The 17,005-nt window shown below is 41.1% G+C and overlaps 1 protein-coding gene across 1 annotated transcript in view; it reads right to left on the bottom strand.

Moving 5' to 3' along the window:
• The window catches only part of SYNPR (synaptoporin), a 291,056-nt gene that overhangs the window by 171,609 nt on the left and 102,442 nt on the right, over positions 1-17,005 (bottom strand). The gene's annotated exons all lie outside the window — the stretch shown is intronic.

Genomic DNA, 17,005 nt, shown 5'->3' with positions numbered 1-17,005 from the left:
TCCTATAAATATCAATTAAGTCCATCTTGTTTAATGTATCATTTAAAGCTTGTATTTCCTTATTTATTTTCATTTTCTCCATTGGTGAAAGTGGGGTGTTAAAGTCCCCTACTATGATTGTGTTGCTGTCGGTCTCCCCTTTCATGGCTGTTAGTATTTGACTTATGTATTGAGGTGCTGCTATGTTGGGTGCATAAATATTTACCAGTGTTTTATCTTCTTCTTGGATTGATCCCTTGATCATTATGTAGTGTCCTTCTTTGACTCTTGTAATAGTCTTTATTTTAAAGTCTATTTTGTCTGATATGAGAATTGCTACTCCAGCTTTCTTTTGATTTCCATTTGCATGGAATATCTTTTTCCATCCCCTCACTTTCAGTCTGTATGTGTCCCTAGGTCTGAAGTGGGTCTCTTGTAGACAGCATATATATGGATCTTGTTCTTGTATCCATTCAGCCAGTCTGTGTCTTTTGGTTGGAGCATTCAATCCATTTACAGTTAAGGTAATTATCGATATTACCATTTTCTTAACTGTTTTGGATTTATTATTGTAGGTCTTTTCGTTGTCTTGTGTTTCCTGCCTAGGGAAGTTCCTTTAGCATTTTGTTGTAAAGCTGCTTTGGTGGTGCTGAATTCTCTTAGCTTTTGCTTGTGTGTAAAGGTTTCAATTTCTCCGCCAAATCTGAATGAGATTCTTGCTGGGTAGAGTCATCTTGGTTGTAGGTTTTTCCCTTTCATCACTTTAAATATGTCCTGTCACTCTCTTCTGGCTTGCAGAGTTTCTGTGGAAAGATCAGCTGTTAACCTTGTGGGGATTCCCTTGTGTGTTATTTGTTGCTTTTCCCTTGCTGCTTTTAATATTTTTTCTTTGTATTTAATTTTTGATAGTTTGATTAGCATGTGTCTTGGCATGTTTCTCCTTGGATTTATCCTGTATGGGACTCTCTGTGTTTCCTGGACTTGACTATTTCCTTTCCCATATCAGGGAAGTTTTCAACTATAATCTCTTCAAATATTTTCTCAGTCCCTTTCTTTTTCTCTTCTTCTTCTGGGACCCCTATAATTTGAATGTTGGTGTGTTTAATGTTGTCCCAGAGGTCTCTAAGACTGTCCTCAATTCCTTTCATTCTTTTTTCTTTCTTCTGCTCTGCGGTAGTTATTTCCACTATTTTATCTTCCAGGTCACTTATCTGCCTCAGTTATTCTGCTAGAGAACTTTTAATTTCATTTATTGTGTTGTTCATCATTGTCTGTTTGCTCTTTAGTTCTTCTAGGTCCTTGTTAAACATTTCTTGTATTTTCTCCATTCTATTTCCAAGATTTCGGATCATCTTTACTATCATTACTCTGAATTATTTTTCAGGTAGACTGCCTATTTCCTCTTAGTTTGCTTGGCCTGGTGGGTTTTTACCTTGCTCCTTCATCTGCTGCGTATTTCTCTGTCTTCTCATTTTGCTTAACTTAACCGTGTTTGGGGTCTCCTTTTTGCAGGCTGCAGTTTCGTAGTTCCCATTGTTTTTGGTGTCTGTCCCCAGTGGCTAAGGTTGGTTCAGTGGGTTGTGTAGGCTTCCTGGTGAAGGTGACTGGTGCCTGTGTTCTGGTGGATGAGGCTGGACCTTGTCTTTCTGGTGGGCAGGACCGCATCCGGTGGTGTGTTTTGGGGTGTCTGTGAACTTAGTATGATTTTAGGCAGCCTCTCTGCTAATGGGTGGGGTTGTGTTCCTGTCTTGCTAGTTGTTTGGCATGGGGTGTCGAGCACTGGAGCTTGCTGGTCATTGAGTCGAGCTGGGTCTTAGCGTTGAGATGGAGATCTCTGGGACAGCTCTTGCTGATTGATATTATGTGGGTCCAGGAGGTCTCTGGTGGCCCAATGTCTTGAACTTGGTTCTCCCACCTCAGAGGCTCAGGCCTGACACCCGTCCAGAGCACCAAGACCCTGTCAGCCACACGGCCAGGTACGTGGGGAGTTTCTTGTCTTTTGGGTAGTCTGAGGTCTTCTGCCAGCATTCAGTAGGTGTTCTGTAGGAGTTGTTCCACATGTAGATGTATTTTTGATATATTTGTGTGGAGGGAGGTGATCTCCATGTCTTACTCCTCAGCCATCTTGAAGGTCCCTATCTCTTTCATCTTCTCTTTCAGAATTATCTTGGCCTTTCCTGGATTTTACTTCTTCAGATAAAGTGGAAAATAAATTTATCTAAAAACATTTGATGCATTTTTTAACATTTGAATTGCATTGAATTTATAGACCAATTTGGAGAAATTTGCATCTTTACAATACTGAGTCTTCTCACCATGGGCATTTTTTTTTATCTAACCAATTTTTCTTGTCTTCTTTTAGATGTCTTAATAACATTTTGCATTTTTTCCCATAAGATCTTACACTTCCTTTGTTAGATTTATTCCTATGTAGATACAGTCTTAAAATTTTATGCAAACCATCATGGCTATTTCCCTAGGAAGGTTTTACTGTGAAGAAACTGGAATTTCACCAAGTGGACTACTTTGAACAAATAAAATGAACCTACTCCTAGTATTGTTTATAAGCTGATGTCTACAATAATATTTTCTCTATCTTATGCTTAGAAGGTAGAGTGTTGTGATGCCTCATGTGAGAGTTCCATATGCCTTTCCTGGAAAATCATCTCCTATAGTCAGGATTCAAGGTATGATTATCCTATAACGTCCCTGACCCACTTAATTGAGGCAGCAGCTACTAGGCCCCAGATCCCACTGCAATCAGGAAATGTGAGGACCAAGGTTGCTAGACCTCAATTTTTCAAGAAAAGCTGGCAATCCAATATGAAGTTTTGACTTTTAAACACTGGCAAATAATTTTTAAGAAACACTAAACGTTATATGGGACAAATTATCAGGCTTGAGACCTGATATGACACAAGAGCTGCCAGTTTGCAACTCTAGGGGTAGCTCTGTCACCACAAGATTCTCAGTTTAGCCCCCCTCCTCCCCTTGCACCACTTTCCTTGAGGCCAGGAGGGTGGGCAAGGCAGTAATAACGTGCCTGGGAAACACTTTGTAGTTCTAAGTATCTGACATCACAGAGTGTGAACTGTAAGGGATATTAGACTAGACTTTGTCTAGTCCTACTTCCATTTTGGTGGTCATAGCAATTTTGAGGCTAAGGCAGGGAAACACCTAGTCCAGTTCAACCCAGTGACCTAGAGGCAAGGCCAGACCTAGGTCTGTGGGCTGAATCCACATCGAGTAGGCGTACCATTACTCACACTGTCTGATTATTTAGAGAGCCTTCGAGGGCCAGGCTGTGGCCCTTCCCACAAGCCCTCAAATAAATAAGTTTGTTTAACAGGTGAGATACTACAAAGGCACAGTTCCTTGTCAGCATGCATGTGGAGAAACCCTAGACAAAGTGGGAAGAACGCACAGGTACATAAATGTTGCCCTTCAAGACGAAATTAAAAATGCATACAAACTATTAAGGCTCTATTAAGCCAAATATTCCATTAAATCTTAGTGGCTCATGGGCCTAAAAGCTGGGCGGTTGTAATGCGACTTTCCAGATTATTGGGTGGAAAGACTGAGAACAGTGAGAATGTTCAGACCTTAGGCATGTTTGATACATATCCTGTGTATGAGTGTATCTAGGTAGCTACACATAAACACACTCATAAAAAATAGAATGAAATACAATACAATGCCAAGCTTCTTACTACATATAGCCATGTGAACTGAAATGGAATAATACAACACACGTGAATCACCCTAAGAGCACAGATTACAGTAAGAGGTAGTGAAATAATTAGAAAATGGTGACTTTTAAGTGTTTATTCTTTTTTTAATATAACCTATTCAGTTCTAAGTCTATACGATTTAATTTTTAAAAATGACCATGTTTAACAACCAGCTCACAGAGTCCTTGAAAACTGGACCATTGGCTCTTGGGAGCCAGGACAAGCCTCCTGCACACATCACTGAGTTTAGGAAATATTCACTGCTGAGAGAGAGAAAAAGAAAGCACTTTACTACCTTACTATAAGTTAGAAAGTGGTAAATTTCAAAATATACACATACACTTAAGGGGAAGACTTAAGCACGAACATGTTTGCTAAAGAACGTCATCTCATGTGCAAATGATTTGGTTGAATTACTATATATCTAACCTGAAAAGCTGCCGTTTATACAGTCAGTCAGCAATCAGACTCTCATACTCTCCATCCCAAATACATTCTCTTTTAACAACAACAACAACAACAAAACACCTCAGTAGCAGGTGGATTTCATCTTGATTGTTTCAAAATATTCAGTGGATAAATTTTCCAGTTTTTCATTAGTGATGGGTGGTTTTGAAAGTTATTGTAATCACCTTGAATACTGACAATATTTATAAATTGCAAAAATGAAGAGACAGGGGTAGGTTTTTTTTTGCCCCAACATTGCTGACATCTTCCTATCATTGTTCCCTTGATGAAGGCACTTGGCGGATTTGCTGTGTAAAATCTCTTTTTACACTTCTTCCAATTCAATAGACTTAGAACCTAGGCTCAGGGGAAACGTTCACAGCTTAATAAAACTCCAAAGAGTAAGGAGTTCATCAGATGGGTTTCTATTGTGTGTGTGTTTTTTAAAAAAGATATTGGATGTTTAATGTTGTTAAGAAAAAAGAAACACAAAACTAATTACTGTCAACTATATTTTAAGTTTTCAACTACCCAGCCAGCAGAAAGCCGTTCTTAAACCACTGTAAGCCTCCTTTGTTTTTCTTCCCACATAAGAATCATTTTTTATTCACAATATTGGCTTCATAACAGAGGCTGTCAATCAAGATACTCAAGTTACCACCTGAAAAACAACCATGGGTCTTTGTTTCTATTTCAGAGAGATATATATATGTTTTTTCTTCTTGGGGTTTCTTATTCTCACCTCCAATTGTCACTAAAGAAATAAACGGAGAAGTTTCCTTATTTGATGATACTGCAGCTCCTTGCTTTTAAGATATCATTTCTTTTGTTAATGTTCAACTCCCCCATAATTTCCATGCTAACTGCCATGCTTCACATGAGATAAGATAATGACATGGACACTTGGAACCCTAAAGGTACTAATAAATATAAAATCCTCTACCGAAAAGATGCAGAGAGCAAGTTTGTATACTGGAGATTGATCTCTTGTTAAAGCCATCCACCTATCTATGCAAGACACAAATCTGATTCCATTCTCCCATTCTTGAAATGCTTCTGTGACACCTGGCAATCTTTAGGTTAAAGTTAAAAATGTTTATAGGATTGCTGATACCAGGATTCTGCCTAAATCTCTAGCCTCACCTTCTACTACTGCCCAGCCCCCAATTCCCTTGCTTCAGCCTTACTTAATAATATTGGTGATTCCTTAAGAACAATGTACTGACCGATGTCTCTAAGCCTTTGTAGCACTGTCCCCCATTCCCAGAACAAAACTCATACCTGTACCTCAACCCTAAAATACGCCCTCCAAAATGCACCTTTTTAAAGACTTCTGTCCATACCTCTACTACTTACATTTTATTATGCTCGTGTCTTGACTCTTCTACTTGACAACTATACTATATGCTCCTCTAGGTCCGTGTCCCCTTCTTGTCTCTGTATGCCCACACTTGGTGCAAAGTCTATGCTCGATGACACTGAATTGAATAAGTGGGTGAATGCACCAAACTTGGGTTTTTCAGTCTGGATTTAGTCAGATTGTAGTTTCAGAAGATTCTGATTTTTTCCCCCCAGTTTTGTGGGGTTTTTTTGATTTTACTTATTTTTAATTGAAGTATAGTTGATTACAATATTGTGTTACTTTCAGGTATACTGCATAGTCATTCAGTATTTATGCAGATTATATTCCATTATAGGTTATTACAAGATAATGGGTATAATTCCCTGTGCTATACAGTATATCCTTGTTGCTTATCTATTATATATAGATATATTTTATATAGCGTTAATAAAATGTGGTATATATACACAATGGAATATTAAAAAAATTACTCAGCTGTAAAAAGGAATGAAACACTGCCATTTGCAGCAATGTGGATGGACCTAGAGAATATTCTGCTTAGTGAGATAAGTCAGACAGAGAAAGACAAATACTACGTGATATCACTTATTTGCGGGATCTAAAAATTAATACAAATGAATGTATATGCAAAACAGAAACAGACTTACTGACACAGAAAGCAAACTTGTGGTTACCAAAGGGGAGAGGGGAGGGGGAAGGGACAAATTAGGGGTATGGGATTAACAGAAGATTCTGCCTTTGAGATCAATAGAGAGATATCTCCAGGGCAAAACTCTCTATGGAGCTTCAGATCTTCATATTCAGCTACCTCTGTACTTATTTCCTCCCTTGAATGTTACAAAGACACCCCAGTCTCAGCATGTACTGTCCCTGCTCTTTTGTTGCTCAAACTGTTGCTATTCCAATGGTCCTTATGTAAGTTGCCCAAGTCATAAAAGCTGGGGCCCACAAATCACATATCTAACTCATCGTGAAGTTCATTGATTTTCCTCCTCTCCATCTCTCCAATCCCTCTACCCTTCTCCATCTCTCTTGCCAATGCCCTAGCCTGATCTAGCAACCCACTCATGCCTAGACTATTGCAATAGGCTCCTAATTCACTCTCTTGTATTCATTCCACTCGTGGACCACATGCTCTGTCCCCACTATAATCAGCATGGCATTTCAGAATGCAAATCTGGCAGTGTTAGTGCATGACTTAATTCAAGAGCCTCCTGTGGATTTTCGGAAAAAGATCAAAATCCTTAATAGAGCTTCTGGACTCTACATGGTTTTCGCTGGCTCTGCTGTATCACTACAGCCTTAACCTCACTCCATTATCACCTTTTCTGTTCCCCTCAATCTCATCAGCTTTATAGTTCTTCAAACAGACCACGTTCACTCTGTCTCTGGCATCTGTGCACATGCTGCTCATATCTACTGGAATGTTCTTCTGCTGTGTCCCACCCCCTGCTTGTCCTTACTCTTCTGATCTCAGCTCCAAAATCACCTCCTCAGGAAGGTTTCACTGCTCTCCCACACTTGGTCATGTCATCGTATTATATGCACTTAGAACATCACTTTCTTTTATTATTCATTTGTAATTGTGTATTTGTTCATTACTGCAATCATTTGATTATGACCAGCCTTCCCATTACATAAAACTATTGGGATTATGCCTGGTTTATCCACCATTATATCCCCCGGTGCCCAGCGTGGAGACAGGCCCACAGTCTATGCTCTCTAAATATTTGTTGAATGACTAAATGAATGGATCTAAGAGTCATGGGCCTGCAGAAGGATGCTGTTCACCCCAATGTGTTCATGGGGAACCCGAGGCTTGCCTCCTTTTCAACCCTTCCCACCTTTGATCTCAGATTTCCTAGACTTTAATTCTCCACCTTCACACCCATGCACCTTTAGATTAGCCATTTGCTGCTCTCTTTCCCCAGGATCTGGCTGGAAACTTTTCTGATGCAGCTTCCACACTGCATCAGCTGGGGCTCTTCCTTACCAGAAGCAGAAGCTGACTGTGGCTGATTAAGCAGAAAACAAGTTCATTAAAGGATAGTGGGTAGCTCACAGAATTATTGGGAGGTTTAGAGAACTGGGCTTAATGCCAAATTTCCAGAAATAATGTCCCAAATCATGTTCTAGAACTAGCCTGATGAGAAGAACGCTGCTCCCCCCAGCAGTGGTACTATTGAATGAGCTACTTTCAACACTGCAGCCTCATTACAGATGCAACACACATGCCAGGCACTCACCCCTGCCAGCACTGCTCTCAACACCGGGACCTCTCTGTTGCCCCTCCCCAGCTAAACGGATTCCACAGTAAGCTTTTTCCCTCTGATTGCTCATTTCTGAATTAAAGTCTAGAGGGGGTGAGTCTGCTTGGTAGAGAATTGTTATATGGCTCTGTGTTCTAGCTGCAAAGGAAGCTGTAAGTGAGTTTTCGGGCTCCCACACTGGGGAGGTGGGAACCATCAAGTGGGAAAATCCTGTAAACATAACAGGATTTAAAAGTTGCTAGGCAGCCAGAAAACATGACTGATGCCTTCCCCATAAAACATGGCCAAGTTCTGGCATCTTGTTCAGCCTCTCTTTGGTGGTGAGTCTAAGTTATTTTACTTTGTCCATTACAACTGAACTGACAACACATAAGGAATTTAGCCTGCTATGCTAAGATAGATGAGACCCAGCCCCTGAAAGATTTAAAAAACCAATTGTAAACTATTCTAGAAATCTCTGTTTGAGACAGTAGAATGCAGCATTTCAGAGCACAAACTCTGGAATCCAATGGTTTAAGTATGAAACCTAACTTAACCATTTCATGACTTTGGTGGATAAGTTGTCAGAGGCTATAACAATAAGTATCATGCTTTGTTTTTGCAGTACCTAGCCTATATCTGGCACAGAGTAGATATTCGCTAATCATCTATTGAATGAGTAAATGGATAAATAACTGCATGAATGAGTGACTTCTGTATTAATCAGGATGATCAAGGTCAAGTTAGGCTTACAAACAACCTCCAAAACCCAGTGGCTTAAAGCAACAAAGTTATCTTTCTTGTGTGTTATTACCTGTCCACTAAGGGTTAGACAGGGCTCTGCTCTATGTCATCCTTATTCCAGGATGTAAGTGAATTGAGTTTCCACCACCTGGAACGCATTGTTGAGACACAGAGAAAGAGAGTATGGTGAATTGTGCATTGACTCTCAGAGTTTCACCCATAAGTAACATGCATCACTTCTACTCATATTTACCAAATAAATTATATAGGTATACTTAATACCAAGGAGGTAGAACAGCACTTAAAAAGGGGAGCTGAAAATGTGATGAACAGCAAAAATGATGGCCTCAACTTTTCTGAATCTGTTTCCTCATCTGTAAAATAAGGATGAAAGATGTTGTGATGAATGTGAACTTCAGGAAACCCACATCACCCTAGTACTCGTATTATATCTTCGTGAGGGTATGATAGCAGAGCCCAGGGATCAGTGTCAGCATGGAGTCAAAGACAGGCAGCAACTTGCTGAAACCTGAAAATGGGACTCAGAATGAGCGGATGTAATGTAGCACGATAGGATCTTAAAACATCAATCATTGTACTTTTCTTCCTTTCCTTGATTATGACCCTTCATCCTATCAGTCAGAAGCACCACATTGCCTCAAGGAGAACTGGTGTGGTTACAGCAGAAATGTAAAAGGAACAAAAGAAACTGATGTTCAGTGTTTCTGAATTCCAAACTATGTTCTTGAAGCCCACATCAGAAACAACAGCTTTGAAACCATGGCTTTTGATATATAAGGAATGCTGTTGAGAGAAGAAAGGGCTTTTGAGAATCAAAATGGAAGCCTCTGAGGAATGAAGGAAGGAGATCAGGTTTATGTTCTGATCTTATCAGAAAGAGAAGAAAGCAAGCTGCAGACTGATCCATCTGTAGGGAGACAAGACAAGGGTGCCTCATCCCCAGAGGGCAGAGAAGACAGGAAGAGAGGAGTGGGGCTCAAAATCCCGAGGGACAGTGGTGGAGTCACAGAGGAGAGACTTCATGAAGAGTAGAGGGTAGCGTGAGTAGGGAGACTGCAGAGGCTCTCTGTGGGCGGCCATGGGGAAGCCAAGCCAAAGCCCAGGGGTGAGCACTCCGTGTCCCAGAGCTTTCTCAGAAGCCCAGTCGGCCGGTGTGCTAAAGATGTCTGTGAATCATTCAATAGAAAGATGCCCTCAGTAGGTCCAGCGTCTTTGCTGACCCCAATCCAAGTGGACAGTTTCAGCCCCTTCAAATGGACCTGGGTAGTCTAACCTTCTGAAAGACAGGCCATCAATATCAACATGGTGTTACTGCCGGGAGAGCCCAAGCATCTGTACTTGGGTGGGAAAATGAAGACACCCACTCTGCATTATAGCCTAACATCCAATTACCCTTTCTATTCACCTCGTTTGTTTTGCTCCCCAACAAAATTAGACTGCACCTCTGGATCCACCTCTCAAAAGAATGACTTCTGCATGTGTATTTCTTTTTTTTCTCTTGAGCAAAGGTATCTTTGGGCAATGATATAAGATTATATATAAATAAGGCATTTCACTTGTAAGTTATTAAAACTGACGAATAAGTAACAGCTAACACATGGAGCACTTACTATATATACATCAGGTCTTACTCAGCACTTTAAGTGGAGTTATCGTACCACAGTATTATTTCCATTTTACAGGGGAGAAAACTGAGGGCAAGAGAGCTCAATGTCAAACACGTAGCTAGGATGATCTGAACCTAGACAATCTGATCTCAGCATCCAGAGGCTTGACCACTAAACTACACTGCCTCACTATACAGGAATAAGTTGCTCATCATTCCTGCTACTCTTCATTCATTCAAGCATTTTTTGAGAGCTTGCTGTAAATTAGACCCTCTATTAATCACAGGGATAAAGAAGCCACCTGGACAGAGCATTACTACTCTTGAACCACTCCTGGTCTATGCTGCAATGGGTTATTGCTGCTGCAGTCATATACGGGTCAGGTGACTGCTCCATGGAAAGCCAAGATGCAATGGAAATAACTTTGTGTAAGCTTTACCACCAGGGACATGTGTGACTTTCAATAGGTAAATAAGTTATTTAAACGGCCAGTGCTTCAGTCCTCCAATTTTAAGATCCTGGGGAAGGACAGACAGACTGAGTTGAGGTATCATCTACTCCAAGGAAACTCAGAGGTGAGCTAACATTCCTTGGACTCTCAATTATTCAACAAGGAATGATCTTTAACAATGCAAAGGGCACCAAACCACTTCTACCAGCAGTAAAAATATCTAGACTGGAACTTATGTTCTGGTCCTGACTTCTAATTGTTGTGGAGTTCAAAGTGGGGCACTAAAGCTAATAGAACACACTCCCGCTATCAAGGAACTTGGCACCAATGCAAAGAGAGGAGAACCCTGTTATTCTAATGAGACCTGCGGTGGGATTGCCCAGCTCCAAACTGTACACTCATTAAAGCTTTCCTTTTTCTTCTCTACTTTTTGCATCCTTGTTTCTTTCTGCCCCACGGTCTACCTGCCTTGCACATCTCTGTCCTACTTTTCTCTTCGAGAGGCAGCGGTGTGCTCTGCAAAGAGAACAAGAGCCTGGCTGGGCTCTGCCCTGTCCTAGAGGAATGACCTTGGACATAAAGCTAAACCACTGTCAATCTTGGGTTCTGAATCCATCAAATGGAACCACACCTCCTGCCACCTAGAGTTTCTTAGAAGATTAAAAATAATACATCCCCTGCACCTGGCAGAGTGAGAAATAAAAATGAAGCACCTAGAAAAGTACCTGGTATAGGTAAAGTACTGGATACCTAATCCATGCTTAGACTGTTAAATATTTGATTTCTTCCTTCTTTTTCTCTTTCCCACCCCAAACCTACGTTTTCTCCATAGCAAAAGGAGTAAATCTCATTGAAAACCCAAGGATATTGGTCCTGACAAGTAAACAGAGTATTGGTAGTAAAAAACAAACAAACTACACTCTTAGCCCACATACCTCAAGACTCAAATTTTATATGAATCCCATTATTGGTCTCCAACATTTATTTCCAGCAAGGACATGGGCTCTGGAGTCAGACTGCCAGCACTCAAATCACGGCTCTGCCACCTACTCATAGTGTGACCCTGGGCAAGAGATTCAACTTCCCTGGTCCCTAGTTTTCTCTCTCTGTCCCTGACAATGTCTAATTCATGGTGGTGGTATGAAGATTAAATAAGAAGTGTTAATCAAAAGTGCTCTTCATGGAGTATACACCCAGTAAGTGCTATTATTATGATCGCTGTTATTATTTTGGTGTTATGGTTGAACCCAGCACATCGAAATGTTCTCCAGTAACACAGTATTGTTGAACCCAGCACATCGAAATGTTCTCCAGTAACACAGAAGTCAGTACAGTAAACCAAGTTCTGTGGATTCTGTTACTTAATGCTCTCTTCAAATCCATTTACGCTTTTTTACCCTTTAGCTCCAGCCACCACCATCTCCTACCCAGGATCTCGCAGGAAGGAGCCTCCAAACCACTCTCCCTGATGACAGCCTTGGTCTTTCCAAACCACTCAGCACATGGCAGCCTGGAGGAGCCTCCTCAAAGGTTAATCTGATCTGTTCGCTCTCTTGCTCAACACTTTTTATCTGCTTCTGATTGCTCTTAAGATAAAGTCCTGGCTGTCACAGGGTCCTAAACTTAGCTGAACTCAACACTAAGCATAGCTTCCTCCATCTTTCACAATCTGGCCTTACAGAACTATTTTCACTTCCTTGTGGGGGTCCCACACTCTTGCTTTCAGTGCTCTGCATCTGATGTTCACTCTTGCCCTACCTCTGCAGTTGGTACCACCTTCTATCAGCTGATAGGCCATTTCTGCTGGGAAGGTTTCTTTAACCCTTGTTGTATGCCACCCATGTGATCCACAGTTTCAGGTATTTCTTCTGTTAGACTATTGATCACACCTATTGCATTCTGGAGACCTCCCATAGACGGTTATGGACAGGGACTGAGCCTCTCTTGTTCATCACTGTATATCGACCACGTTTCTCAGTTGGGATAGGGGAGGGACAGCCATCACCTGGGCTGCAGTAGCTGTCGTAGGGAGCCACTAATACCAATGGCAATATGTCCTTTTCCTTAGGAATGTCACCAAATAATGGTGTGGATTACTGCCCACTCCTCTTCCATGACACGTGACACTGGTAGGTCTGCAACAAATATTTTTGAATGAATGACTAAATAAATGCTAGGATGTTCGTCGACACTGCCTACTGGTAATTTGTGATTACAAAGAATTAGAGCAATGCCTCTCCCTTCTGTAGATTTTTAAATTCCAGCTTGAGAGGGTAGATTAAGCTTGCCTTACCTTCAAGTTTCATATGAAATGTGTTAAATACATGAAGCAGGTGCTCTATTTAAAAGAATCAAGTGACTTGATTCTTTTAAATAGAGCATCCTTTAAATAAATAAATAAGGAGGGCTCCTTCAATATTAAAAAAAGAATAAATATCTGCCTTAAATATTGATACTCCAAATTGTGATTTAAAAAAACACTAAAAATAAATTAAATAAAAATGTCTTATGAAGTGGATGATCATAGAAGTTATTGCAGAACCAGAGTCCCTGTAGTAGATAAAAAGCATGTAATTAAAATATCATTAAAATGATAGGCTAATAAAATCTGTGATATGACCCAGTTCTAAGGAAAATCAGAAGGATACAGCCTAAAATATTCCAATGAAATCTTGAGGCAGAGATTTAAGATAATTGGTTTTCTTTTAAATAAGGGATCCTGTCTCAAAACCTTTTTTTTATGATTTTCCTCAATATATCCTATATACTTCACGTGTGACTATTATCATTGTTACAGTCCTTTGTTAAGAAACCTATTTTACTCTAATTCTATTCACTGTAATTTTCTTAGTAACAGGCTGCTCTTTCTTTCTCTTAAAAACTATTAAAATGTCATTCACATCACATTCTAGATGTGGATCCAGCTATTCCCAATAACTATTCAAAAAACATAATCACCATAATTACTGTTGACATCTAATTAACATTCAGCTTCCTTTCTACAGCATCTACAACTGGACAAACCATCTATTCCAGGATAAAAACTAATGCTGTTGCCTCTTCTTGAAAAAAATAAACCCAACCAGGATGCTATGCATCTCGGCTCAGTGTTTTTGTTCTCCCTGTAAATGGTGGTTGGGGGCTCCTCAGGTGGCACAGTGGTTGATAATCTGCCTGCCAATGCAGGGGACACGGGTTCGAGCCCTGGTCTGGGAAGATCCCACATGCCACGGAGCAACTAGGCCCATGAGCCACAACTACTGAGCCTGCGCGTCTGGAACCTGTGCTCCGCAACAAGAGAGGCCGCGACAGTGAGAGGCCCGTGCGCTGCGATGAAGAGTGGCCCCCGCTTGCCGCAACTAGAGAAAGCCCTCGCACAAGAACGAAGACCACACACAGCAAAAATAAATAAATAAATAATTAAAAAAAAAATGGTGGTTGAAGGTAGGACAGCTACCATGAATACCTTTCTAAATATTACCAACTGGTAAATTGGACCTGGTCATAAAAAATTAAATCCATCCAATGGCTTATGGGATGGCTGATGTTAAGGTGCAATGTGAGAGTTGTGCTCCATTAAGGATGACTCCCAGAGTTTGCTAATGATGGTCTTTTGATGAGGTCTTCCTTGATCATCTTCCTTTCTATCTGGCTTACTTCATCCCTTGCCACCCGCTTCTTTGTTCTCTCCACATAATCCATCTGGACTCCTTCCAGCTTCCAACATCATGTTCTCTCTCACCTCTGTGACATCAACCATGCTACTCCTCTGTCTTCCTCCATTAGTGCGATGGTTCAGGGTGCGGCTCTAATATGAGAACGTTCAGGTTCATATCTCAGCTCTCCATACCACGAGCAGTATGACCTTGAGCAAGTTAGCTTAGCCTCTGGGTACCCATTTGATTTTCTCATTTGCTAAATGGCGATGGTGTCCAACAAAGGTACCCACTTCGTGGGGTTACTGCGAGGATTAAATGGGTTAATATATATATTCTAGAATATATATATATAGCTGTTTACTGTTTTAGTCTTTACTCCTGGCCAAAGCCTTCTGGTCTCATATTATATTATGAGACAGTTTAGATCTCCAAGCTCTGTGCTCACTCCCACGGCCCCCTGTATTTCCACATTTGCAATACCATCACACTTGTAATGACCATGTCAAGCATAGTATGCTGTACTCATTTGTACAACACAGATTGTTTGAGCTGCCACTCAGTGCCAGGCACAAGGAATACAGCAATGAATGAAAAAGATAAGATCCTTGCCCCAGTGGGGCTCACACTCTAGTGAGTGTTTGGAAATAGGAAATAAGTACCTGCTCAAACTAAGAAAACAAATTCAGAGGTGAAATATTGTGGTAAAAAAAAAAACAAAAAAAGCAACAGTATAATGAGATAAGGCATGATTGAGGGGATGCATTATTTTTGGTTGGGTGGTCTCTGAAAAAGTGACATTTGAACTGAGCCCTGTTTGATCAAAAAGAACTAGCCATATGCAGATCTGTGAGAAGAGAGCTCCAGGCAGAGGAAACAGCTAAAGCAAAGGCTTGAAGGTAGACTTGTGGCCCTACTTGCTTCCCTCTCCTTCAGTGAAGGCACAGTCCACACCCCATCCACTTCCTCCATCTTGGAGTTATCAGAATGGGAGGGAGCCTCCCCAGCTCTGCCCACAAACAGACTGGCCCTTTCTCCTGTTAGGGGGAAGCTGCCAGAGGGGTTAATGCAGAAAAAAATGAGGAAAGGGCAGAGTTTCTAGAATCCTTCAGTGCTCTGATCATCATGGACAGACATGTTACAAAATACTTTTTCATTTTTGAGATGGGAACTGGAATTCATGTTGGAATTCAATCCTGTGATTTTTATCATCTAGAGCAGTGGTTTTCAACTGAGGGAGATTCTGCACCCTTTAAACACCCCAGGAAACTTGACAACATGCGAACACATGTTTGATTGTCACAGCTTAGTGGGGAGCGCTACTGGTGTCCAGAGGATAAGTTGCTAAGCATCTGATAATGCACAGGATGGACCCCACAACAAAGAATTATCTGGCCTCAAATGCCAATATTACCTGATCTAGAAAGTGGTCTTCTTCAAACCCCTTTTGCTACTTCCACCTGCATCTTTAACTAGAACAGCAGGGGCTCCTTCTTCTGCAATAGGCCTCTTTCTTCATGAGTAGACAGGCTTGAATATATGAAATTAAGGATGAACAGCAGGGGTCTCTTTGGAATTTGGAATCTCTTCTTCATCAGCATTATAATTAAACCTTCTGTGTGTATTACATCTAGTTCTTGTGTCCTGACCTTACCTCTGCCACTGGTCACTCTACTGCCAATTCTGCTTTCTTCTGGACAACCTCAGAGGATCTTCCATCACAGTATATCACACCACTCTGTCTTGCTGGAGCTCTTACACACATTACCCTATTCCTTTTCCTCAGGGCATATCAAGGGAGTCTAAGCCTACTTTACATGACATTTCCTCCTTTTGTGTTTATTTTTTGATTTCTCTGCTTCCACTTCCCCTGCCTTTAGCATTTTATTTTGAGAAATAACTCAAATATTTTTTGGGGGGGAACTACCTTATTTTATTTTGGGGAGCTACCTCTCCTGCATTTTGTTCGATTCAATGATCTCTTAACCTAGTACCTGCCTGTGGGGCTTTAAAATATGTCCAGATTCTTTGACACACCTACTTTTGAATGGTGGAGCGGAATTCTCCTCCCCTTAAGTGGGGGCTAAACTTAGAGACTCTTTTCAAAGGAATAGAATGTTGCAACAGTCATGGTGGGTGACTTCCCAATCCATCACCAAGAAGGAATTGGGGCCCCCTCTTTGAACTCTCTCTTGGGGAACTTCTTGCTGTGGGGAAGGCCAGCTGCCAGGGTTGCGAGGACACATGAGCAGGGAAGTCCATATGACAAGGAAATGAGGTGTTCTGCCAACAGACAGCTCCAGCTCACCATCCATGTGAGTAAGCTATCTTGGAAGGAAAACACCCAGCCCTTCAGGTAGTTGTAGCCCTGGCTGACATCTTAACTGTGGCTTCATGTAAAACCCCAAGTCAGATCCTTTCAACTAAACTGCTTCTGGATGCCTGACCCACAGAAATTATTTGGAATAATAAAAACTTACTATTATTTTGAGCCTTTAAGCTTGGGCTAATTTGCTATGCAGTGACAGATAACTAATACACTGTATCTCATTGAGAAAACAAGCTATTGCTGTGTAAGAGCCCCCAGATCTTGTTTGCATATAAATACCATCATTCTTTTCCTCACACATCTACAGGTCAGGTGGGATGGCTTGGTTGATCTTGGCTGAGCTCACTCATTTCTCTACAGAATTTGTTGGGGGTTGGCTCAGCTATATGGCTCTGCTTCCAGTGACTCTCATGTCCATTGAACAATAA

The sequence above is a fragment of the Delphinus delphis genome, chromosome 10, assembly GCF_949987515.2.
Source record: "Delphinus delphis chromosome 10, mDelDel1.2, whole genome shotgun sequence".
NCBI classification, from domain to species: Eukaryota; Metazoa; Chordata; class Mammalia; order Artiodactyla; family Delphinidae; genus Delphinus; species Delphinus delphis.
The sequence above is the reverse complement of the archived record's forward strand: the minus strand, read 5'-3'. Positions and strand labels throughout refer to the sequence as shown.